This window comes from Odocoileus virginianus, chromosome 28 (genome assembly GCF_023699985.2).
Source record: "Odocoileus virginianus isolate 20LAN1187 ecotype Illinois chromosome 28, Ovbor_1.2, whole genome shotgun sequence".
In the NCBI taxonomy this organism is placed as follows: domain Eukaryota; kingdom Metazoa; phylum Chordata; class Mammalia; order Artiodactyla; family Cervidae; genus Odocoileus; species Odocoileus virginianus.
Window position 1 is genome coordinate 37618025 of NC_069701.1, and position 10665 is coordinate 37628689.

General features: G+C 52.8%; 1 long non-coding RNA gene across 1 annotated transcript; it reads left to right on the forward strand.

The window, feature by feature from the left end:
• Positions 1-125: 125 nt before the first annotated feature.
• Positions 126-6803, forward strand: LOC110145924 (uncharacterized). The gene is made up of 4 exons (XR_002316358.2): positions 126-2977; positions 4687-4811; positions 5473-5528; positions 6106-6803. It is a non-coding gene; the product is annotated as an uncharacterized lncRNA (long non-coding RNA).
• The last annotated feature ends 3862 nt before the right edge of the window (positions 6804-10665 follow it).

The window sequence follows — 10665 nt, forward strand, 5'->3', positions numbered from 1 at the left end:
GAGAAGTGAGCAGTTGTTTTCCCTGGCTGGAGCGCGGCGCGGCGGCGGCGAGGGGGGCTGGGACGCTGGCCCCGGGCCAGGGAGACAGTTTTTTTCTGTTTAAAGCGTCGTCGCTGCCGCCTGGGGGAGCGAGGGTGTGCGGGCGGGTGGAGGCTGGGGGGGGGGGGGGCGGTCCCCGCCCCAGATGCCCGCCCCGCCGGAACCCGCCGCCGCCGCGCTGGGCCCGCTCCAGCGATCCCTCACCTGGGACCGCTGGCCGCCCCGCCGGATTCCTCCGGGCGGGGCCGGGAGGCCCGCGCCCACCTCCGCCCCGCAGCATCCAAGTGGGAAACCGAGGCTGGGGGAGGAAGATGGGCCGCGCCCGGGGGTCGCGCGGCTCATGGGAGGCCAGGTGGTGCTGGAACCCAGGGCTCCCAGCCCTGGCCCAGCCTCCCTTGCACATGCGGGGTCTCACCACCCCTCAGTCACTTCTCATGAGTACCGGTCCACCCCTTCACCAGGGCCTCGGTGGGGTCCCAGGAAGAAGTTCATGGGGCCCTGAAGAAGAGTAGATAGAGCAAAGTTTGAAATCTACCTTGCCTGCCAACCCCCAGTAAATGGCTTCCCGGTGCCCACCCTGCCCCCGCCCCTTTGCCTTGTCTGGCTGGGCTGGCTGGGCTGGCTCTGGGCCTCAGACACTCTGGAATCGCCAAGGTCTGAGCTCAGGGCCTGGCCCCCTTCCCAGGCTAACAGCCGGGAGGAGGGGGGTGATGCCTGAGGGCCCCAGGGCAGGGGCTGGCAGGGACTGGGGAAGGGCCCTGAGTTGGGTCAAGGCTGGAGAGGAGCCAGGCCTGCCCACTGGTCTGGAAGGGAGGCCCTCGAGGGCTGCAGTGGCCTGGTGCCCAGGCCATATCACCGGGGGCCTGGCCAGGGGAGACCCCCGGATTCAGTCTCTGACTCACAGAACTCAGCAAGGGGTGAGTGTGACCAGGGTACCTCCGGAGCGGGTCACAGCCAAGACAGGGTGACACCTCTCTCCGAGGGGAACAGGGGTTGCAGTCTGAGGGAAAGGGGGTTCAGGTACATGACGAAGTACAGCTGTGTAAGGGACTCATGGCTTTGACTTTGAGGGTGGGCTTATTTGGGGTGACTGAGGGAGACTTTTTCGTGGACCCCTGCCCAAATTGCTCAGTGGGCTCAGGTCCTGTTCACATAGACAGGTGTTGGAGGCGTAAGATGGGGGCAGTCCCGTGTCCCCAGGAGAGAGAGGAGGGTGTGTAAGTATGGACCACCCCCCCACTCCCTGGAGGGGGTCTCTGGTCACACACTGAGGCCGGAGCGGTACTGATGCTCACCACCTGCCAGGCATAGGGCTAAGCATTTTCCAATCATTTTTCCCTCATACTCATCTGAACCTGGCCCTCCTCCACCACAGCAGGGTGTGACTCACCTTGGAACACATTATAAGCAGACCAGGGTTAGAGTCCTCATCTCGCTGAGCCTCAGTTTTCTCACCTGTAAAATGGAGATCTAGTCATTCAACAAACTAGGAACCTCTTGCGTGCTTTTTTTTATAAAATTAATTAATTAATTAGGCTTCGCTGGGTTCTAGTTGCAGCATGCGAAATTTTAGTTGCAGCGTATGGAGTCTAGTTCCCTGACCAGGGATCAAACTCAGGCCCCACACATGGGGAGCATGGAGTCTTAACCACCGGACCAGGGAAGTCCCCAACATGCACTTGTTAACAGGTAGAACCAATCGCTGCTTTCCTGGAGCTTCTGTCCTGGAGGAGACAGAAACGCAACAGATCAATTCACACCTGACTGAGGCTGTGCCAGAGGTTGGTGCTAAGACAGAGAAGAGGCAGGAGCTGGGAATGAGAGCAGTGGTGAGACCTGAGGTCCAGGAAGCCCTTCTGACAAAGGGACTTTTAAACCAAGAGCTGGAGGAGGAGCAGGAGTTAACGGGTGTGCGGTCTGCCCAGCGTGGGGGGAAGGCTGTAGGAGGCCTGAGGAATTGAGGGGAATCGTGGAGGGGACAGTTGACACTGTCATGCAGGGGTGGGGGGTAGGAAAGAGATTCATTTCTTCCAGGAGCTGAGACAGGGCCAGCGGAGCAACAGGGTGGGGAGGCAGAGAGAGAGCATCCGGAGGCGGAGGCGGGAGGCCACAGTGAGGAGTCTGAGTTTTATTTTCATCACAGTGGAACTGTATCAGAGTAAGAAGGGTGTTCTTGCTATCTTCCCAGGACAGACGATACAACCTGGACGCGGTAGAGATGTGTTTGGGGGTGGAATCCAGAGACTAGGTGAAGTGGAGGGTACCGGAGAGGCAGGTGGTGTGAATGCTTCCCAGGTGTCTGCCTGAGCCCCCTGGGCGGGTGAGGAAGGTGGCAGGGGAGGGGGAGACCCACAAAGGAGTGTGAGTTCTGTTTGCAACTTGCTGAGTTTGAGATAGAGCTTTCCTGGTGGCTCAGATGGTAAAGCATCTGCCTGCAATGTGGGAGATCGGGGTTCGATCCCTGGGTTGGGAGGATCCCCTGGAGAAGGAAAGGCAACCCGCTCCAGTATTCTTGCCTGGAAAATCCTATGGATGGAGGAGCCTGGTAGGCTACAGTCCATGGGCTCGCAAAGAGTTGGATATGACAGAGTGTTTGAGATGCTTGTGTTATCCAAGTAGAGATGTCTCAATCCAGATATGTGCAGCTCAGCCAGGATGCCTGCCCTGGAGACGCGGGCTCGGTGTCCTCAGCACACACGGGCATTTACAGCCCCGGGAAAGGAGGGGCTCTGCTGGGGAGGAGAGGGTCAGGGAGAACCAGGGAGGTCACCACCCAGGTCAGAGGGAGCAGGCAGAGTCTGAAGTGACTCAGAAGGAGCAGCTGGAGGAAGCTGAGGGAAGAAGACCAGGAGTATGATGTCAGAGAGCCCAGAGAAGCAAGTGTTTTTGGAGGAGAGCATGGCCAAGGGTGGCTAATGCTGCTGACAGAAGGATGGAGGTAAGGCAGCCTTTGTTCGGGGACCGCTGAGGGGGCTGAGTGACTGGGAGCCATGAGGGCCAGCACCCAGCCCTGTGCTTGGCACACAGTGAGTGCTCCGTACATTTACTTACTGTCATTACCAGACTCCTTAAGCTCATCAGGGCTTCCCTGATAGCTCAGTTGGTAAAGAATCTGCTTGCAATGCAGGAGACCCTGGTTCGATTCCTGGGTTGGAAAGATCCCGTAGAGAAGGGAAAGGCTACCCACTCCAGTATTCTGGCCTGGAGAATTCCATGGACTGTATAGTCCATGGGGTCACAAAGAGTCAGACACGACTGAGAGACTCTCACTTGCACTTAAGCTCATCAGGGGCCCAGCCGGAAGCAGTGGACACCCTCATGTGGGTGATGAACATTAACTGAAGCCTGGAGCCGCAGAATCTGGAGCTGAAGAGGGGTGGGGGTGGGGAGCATGCCCTCGGGAGCCTCGGCCTTCCATGGACACTGGCTGTACCTGGCCTCCTGCAGCCAGCAGGGAGGGAGCTCTGGAAATCATATTCCTCCTGTCCAGCCCAGCCTCCCAGGGGCCGAACCCCAAAGGAAGCCGAACCCCAGGCAGCGGGGCTGGGGAGGCCACAGAGCAGGCAGTGTTGGCCTTGGGGCGTGAGGCCTGGCGGACACAGATGCAGAGTGGATCTGCAGGGCTCACTGCAACGGTCCAACCAGGGAGTGTCCGTAGCTTGTCCGCCTTTTCTCTCTGCATCTCCTGTGTCACCACACCCAGGCACCCCGCTTCCTAGAACCGACCAGCATGCCTCCTAGATGGAAGTTCTTCTGTAAGTCCAAGGAGACCATGACCTCTGTGCTCAGTCCAGATCACTTTGGCCACCTAACGGATCTCCACACTGCCATTCCTGCCCATTCCTCCTCCATCTGGTGCAGGTCTCACTTTTTAAAACCTGATTCCAGGACTTCCCTGCTGATCCCGTGGTTAAGAATCCACCTGCCCACACTGTAGTATTCTTGCCTGAAAAAAAAAACCCATGGGCAGAGGAGTCTGGTGGGCTTCCTAGCTTATCCAGACTGAAAAAAAAAAAAAGGATCCACCTTCCTGCCAATGCAGGGGACACAGGTTCAATCCGTGCCTGGCAAGAGTCCAGGTGCCACTGAGCAGCTAAGCCGGTGGGCCACAGTTATTGAGCCTGTGCTCTAGAGCCCAGGAGCCACAACTGCTAAAGCCCACGCAGTTAAAGCCCTGCTCACAACAAGAGAAGCCACTGCAGTGGGAAGCCCGCACGCTGCAGTGAAGACACAGCACAGCCAAAAAAACCCCCTGATTTTCAGTGGGCTTCCCTGGCAGTCCACTGGTGAAGACTCTGCACTTCCACTACAGTAGGTCGGGTTTAATCCCTGGTCAGGGAGCTAACATCCTACACAATGCAAGGTGTGACCAAAAACAAAAACAAACTAATTCCAACCATGCTCCTTCTGAGCTTAAAAAACCTCAGCTTCCCTCTGCTCACCTGGCCTGCAAGGTCCTCTTTGCCTCCCTGTGAGCCTAGTCCTTCATGTCTCTAGTTCCTGCCTCCAGGAGGCATTTCTCTAAAACAGCTACCCCCAGCCCTTTGAGTCACATCCCCTGTTTATCTCCTGCTGGTCCTCGTCACAGCCTGAAGCATTCTTCTCTATGGCTTTGATTACTTATTGTCCACCTCACCGCCCTCCCAGGAAGCACAACCTCCAGATCTTAGCACGTGACCTGGCACTCAGAGGGCATTGAAGTGTGTTGACTGATTGAATGGACTGAGATGATGAGGCTGTAAAAGATGAAACAATTAGACTTGATTCATCTGGTGAGTAAGATGTGGGGATTGAATGTAGGCTGGCCTGATCCAAAACCCACACGGTGTTCCTGGGAGGAGGAAGGAGAGGAGTCCCACAGATAGTCTAAAAATAGGAGGGCGGGGCCCTGAGGGCAATAAGGGGCTTTGCTGGAACCGGGCAAGGAAGAGCCCCGGGATGGCAGCCCGAGGAATGGTCTGTTTGTCTCAACATCAGGGGAGGGCACCTTTGTGCAGAGGGCTTCTTGAGGCCCAGAGATGGCAGGGACTTGGCCAAGGTTACGTTACTGGGTCTTCCCAGGTGGCACTAGTGGTAAAGAACCCGCCTGCCAATTCAGGAGACACAAGAGTTGTAGGTTTGAACCCTGGGTTGGGAAGATCCCCTGGAAGAGGGTATGGCAACCCACTCCAGTATTCTTTCCTGGAGAATCCCATGGACAGTGTAGCCTGGTGGGGGTGCAGTCCGTAGAGTCACAGAGTCGGACATGCCAGGACTCAACCCTAGAGTTCCTGATGCTTCCTTAGGGGCATTGGCTGGACAGGGTGGCCCCAGCCTGTGTAATGAAAGTTAGGTTTCAGGAGGCAGCATAACACAGTGGTAGTTTTCTGGAATACCTGCTGTGAGCATTGGGAAAATTCTTCATCTTTTCTATCCCTCCTTCCTCATTTTCAGACAAGGAAGTAAAGCAGCTGACATTTACGAAACCCTTGGTGGATGCTGGCCACATGGTAAGTCCTCAGTATAGGTTACCTCTTTTTTCTTTTCTTTCTATCTTTTTAAAAAGATATTCATTTTTTAAATTTGGCTGCGCTAGGTCTTAGTTGCGGCATGTGGGATCTTTTTTATTTTTGGCATGAAAACTCTTAGTTGCAGCATGTGGGATCTAGTTCCCTGACTAAGAATCCAACCTGGACCCCCTGCATTGGGAGCGTGGAGTTTCAACCAGTGGACCACCAGGGAAGTCCCTATGTTAGCTTTTTTCGTTATTATCTGGGCCTGGGGTCCAAAATAGGCTTGCTGGGAAAATCCCATGGACAGAGGAGCCTGTGGGCTGCAGTCCATGGGGTCGCAAAGAGTTGGACACGACTGAACAGCTGAGCACACATACTGGAGTCCAAAGTGGGCTGCCGGTGGGAGCTGGCTGCCTGGGAGGACGGGGAGAAGACCTCTGAAAGAGGGCTGACTGTGTGTCAGGCTCTGTGATACCTCTCTGAGTTGTGAATGTCTTTGGGAAGCTTCTAGGCTCTAAAGAAAGAAACGGCTGTAGGGGTGGTAGGTTCTAAAGGTGATGGTTGGAAATTTCAGAGGCCTGGAGGGGACAGTTCTGCCCTGAAGCATCTCTCTCCAAGTGATGTGGAGTGGCTGTCCCTGAGTCCCTCTGATGTGTCCCCATGGTGATGAAGAGCATGAGAGATGGGACTGGAAAACGAAACGAACCAGTCTTCATGCTTGATCAGCCAGAGGATCTTCAGCCCCACCCCTTGTTTCCACCTTCCGAATCCAGGAAAAGTCCACTGGTGAGAATCTGACCGTAGACTTGCAAGGCCTGGGTGGAGGCCCAGCCCTGCCCCCTCCCAGCAGGGTGACTGTGGTGAAATCTCTTAACCAGTCTAGGCTTCAGCTTCTCCATCTGCACTCTGGGGATGATGATAAGACACAACTCACAGCGCTGTCCTGAGGCTTAAAGGAGTGGGTAATTCAAGTTCTTAGTGCAGTGCCCAGCCCCAAGATAAGATACACCAAAAGTTCCTCTGAGAGGCTGCTGACACTGACTGCCCTTTGAGCATCCCCTGTGATGATGATACTAAAACAGGGACTAGGAGTTACTTGTCAACAGTGTGTAAGTTGGACTTGCATTTGTGTTTATTTACATGTCAGTTAACAAGCCTGAGAGAAAAGGACTTGTCTTGCCTCATTGGCACAGGTTCAGAAATCTCACATGGATTGTGGAAATAAAGTTTCTGTTGTGTTTGAAAAAAAAATACACCAAAAGTTGAGTATTATTATTTTTTTATTAGGCTATTTCATTCATCTTAACTCAATTAAACTATATATATATTTACATTTTATTTATTTATTATTTCTTTCTTTTTTGCTGCACTGGGTCTTCATTGCTGCACTTGGATTTTTGTTAGTTGAAATGAGCTGGAGCTACTCCTTCTTGTGGTGTGTGGACTTCTCACTGTGGTGGTTTCTCTTGTTATGGAGCACAGGCTCTAGAGCTTGGGCTCAGTAGTTGTGATGCACAAGCTTAGTTGCCCCGTAGCATGTGGGATCTTTCTGGTGTGGGTGTGTGCTAAGTCACTTCAGTAGTGTCTGACTCTGTGCAACCCCTTGAACTGTAGCCTGCCAGGCTCCTCTGTCCATGGGATTCTCCAGGCAAGAATACTGGAGTGGGTTGCCATGCCCTCCTCCAGAGGATCTTCCCAACCCAGGGATCGATCCCACGTCTCTTACTTCTCCTACATTGGCAGGCAGGTTCTTTACCACTAGCGCCACTGGGAAGCCCTGGATCTTCCTGGAACAGGGGTCAAATCCATGTCGCCTGCATTGGCAGATGGATTCTTAATCCCTGGACCACCAGGAAAGTCCGAGTATTATTAGTTTTATTACTGTATCATCTAGCCCTTTCTTGTTTCCCAGAAACGTCAGGCCAACTCACATTGCAGTGAAAAACAATAAGAAAAGTTGACGCCTTTTGGATGCCTATTAGCCTGATGATACAGTAACGCCAGTTACAATGCTCAGAGCCATGGCTACAAAACATAGGCCGCCTGTTGCCACGAGAACCTGACCCACCAAATGCGGCAGTCAAGGAGGGCTTGTAACTGAGCTGTGTGTGGAGGTGCCCTGGTGGGGTGTGCTGTCTTCAGGGTCAGGCCTAACTACTGCAGTGTCCACTGTGCCCCAGGCATGGACAAATGCCGAGCTCGGCCACGAGAGGATAGGGAAGGGTCCCACTGCTTCCCAGACAGCTGGGCTGCCCACCGTGACTGCTCTGATTGGCTTTACCACCAGCGCTCCTGAGACCCATGTGCTTTCTTCATGTCAAGGACTGTGATGGGTCTGAGGTTCTACCCTACCTGCAAACACAAGGGAGCCTGCCACAGGTTTGTGGATGCTGGCAGAAGACAGGAGATTCCTGGGTCAGAGACAAAGGACCTCGTTATTCATGGCATAGTAAATAGCACGATCATCAGAATATTGACATTAGTCCTCTGGTTCCCAAGTCCTGTGGGGTGGCACCAGTGGCATGGGTAGATGCCTGCACACAGTGGATTGTGGTATGGGAGCAGGCCCTAAACTTAAGGACCTATGTCTTTTCTTTTTAGACAATTCTTGTTTGTTTCTGTATTTTTATGTATTTGGTTATATTGGGTCTTAGTTGCGGTATGCAGGATCTTCATTGCATCATGTGGTATCTTCCACTGGGGCACATAGACTCTCTAGTTGTGGCACGTGGGCTCCGGAGTGTGCAGGCTCAGTAGCTGTGTGGCGTGAGCTTAGCTGCTCCATGGCATGTGGGATCTTAGTTCCCTGACCGGGGATCGAGTCTGAGTCCTCAGCACTGCAAGGTGGGTTCTTAACCACTCAACCACCAGGGAAGTCCTCCCAGATCTTTTCTAATGGGTGCCCTTTGCTCTAGAGGGAACGTCTATCTCAGTCTTACGTGGCTGTTCACAACATCCGTAAGAAGAGAGTCCAGGACAAAGGCAGTCAGTGCCTCTCTTGCAAAACGTGCAGAAACTCAAAAGGATCTCTGGAGAATTGTCTACAATAATATCCACCCCCATTTCTACACTGTCTTGGCTTTTGGTGAATTTTCCCACGAGTTCACCACTCTCTTGGCAAATCTGATCGATAGAAGCTAGGACCAAGTCTGTTCCATTTGTCACATACAGCATTTAATTAAAGCTACTATCAATAGGACTGCAAGCAGCAGGATAAAGCCAACTTGCAGTTCTGACCTCAGCCATGTCTCCCAGCTGAACAAACCCAGAAAACAATAGATCTACCTCAGAAAGCCAGGTGGCTCGCTCCTTAGTTCTTTGCATTACCCTTTCCACCTCGGCCCAGGAGGCCTTCAGGACAGTCTCTCTCAGTTCACTGACCAAGGTTGCTATGGATGATAGATTTCTTCCGAACTTCTTCCCTGCAGGCCAGAATCTGTGCATTAATACGTCTTCTGCAGGACTTCGCTGGTGGTCCAGGGGCTAAGACTCCACACTCCCAAGGCAGGGGGCCCAGGTTCAATCCCTGGTCAGGGAACTAGATCCCACGTGCTCCAACTAGGATTCCCGCATGCCCCCGTGAAGACAGAAGATCCTGAATGCTGCAACTAAGACTTGGCACAGCCAAATAAATAAGTATTGAGTGTTAGTTGCTCAGTCATGTCTAACTGTTTGTGATCCCATGGACTGTAGCCTACTAGGCTCCTCTGTCCATAGGATTCTCCAGGCAAGAATTCTGAAGTGGGTTGCCATTTCCTTCTCCAGGGGATCTTAGTGACCCAGGGATTGAGCCCAGGTCTCCTGCATTGCAGGCCAACTCTTTACTACCTGAGCCACCAGGGAAGCCTGAATAAGTATGGGGGGCGGAATATATATATATACACATATATCCTCTGTACCTGGATTAATGCTTTCAGTCATGCGTGAGACAGTCCTTTGTCTCTGACCCCCAGGAGTCTCTGTCTTCTGTCAGCAAGCAAGAACCTGTGGCAGGCTCACATGTTAATTTGCAAGTAGGCTAAAGTCAAGGAGAAATTTCAGATCACTGTTTTCTAGAGAGGGGCACATCAGTCATATAGTCTCAAGGGCACACATGGTACTTCTGGGGAGTAGTTCTGGGGAGAAATACAGTGCCCCCAGTTGGACCTACGTCAGTTAGGGGGTCCCAGGCTGACGGGTTCTCCCCTCAAGTTGGTGGGCCTTAGGACTCCCGGCCCAATTAAAATAACTGAGTCTAGGCTTTTCTTTTGGAAGGCTTGGTTCAGGGCAGTTAGTCCTGTTTGTCTAGGCCACCGGCCAGATGGCATTTATCCACTCGATGGCATGACTGAGTGGTGATGGCTACAGGATTGGGCCTGTGGACTTTATCTGGAGGTGATGGTGCTGACAGGTATTTTATGTGGGAAGTACTTGAGGGCAGGAGGAGAAGAGGGAGACAGAGGATGAGATGGACATGAGTTTGAGCAAACTCCAGGAGATAGTGAAGGACAGGGAAACCTGGCACGCTGCAGTCCATGGCGTGGCAAAGAGTTGGACACGACTTAGCAACTGAACAACAAGAAGAGCTGAGGCTACCTCCTGCTCTTTCCAGTCTCTTGGTAAAGTTAAGCAGAATGGCAGTCAAGTCAAGTTCAGAACTGTCTAGTGGAGCATGGAAGACCTAAGTCAGTTAAATTTAAGCCACTTGAAAGAGTGGAACCAAGATGTTATCCTCAGTGAAGGAGGTTCCAGGTGGTTTAGAGAGACAAGAATGTTAGTGTCTTTCTTTCCCGCATTTCTCCCAAGGTCTGAGCTGTCCCCATCCCCAGGTGCCAAGCCTGCTCTTCTCCCTCCATTGCCACAAAGTCAATGTGCTCTATTCCACTGATTAGAAAGTCACCTTTTTTGCAGTCTCTCCTGGCTATACTTTTCATCTGGAATGATTGGGTGCAAGAAGGACTGGGACATTTTTATAAAATATACAAGGACTCACTATGTCTACCACTCCACATATGGGCCACTGTCAGGGGGACTCAAAGAGAGACAGAAGTGTGTGCACCAAGCCCTCTAGGGAGTCTCATGATCTAGACCCGTGTCAGTCAAACTAGAGAGTCCAGGTGGTTGAACCATAATATAGTGAGAATCCCCTCAGTCC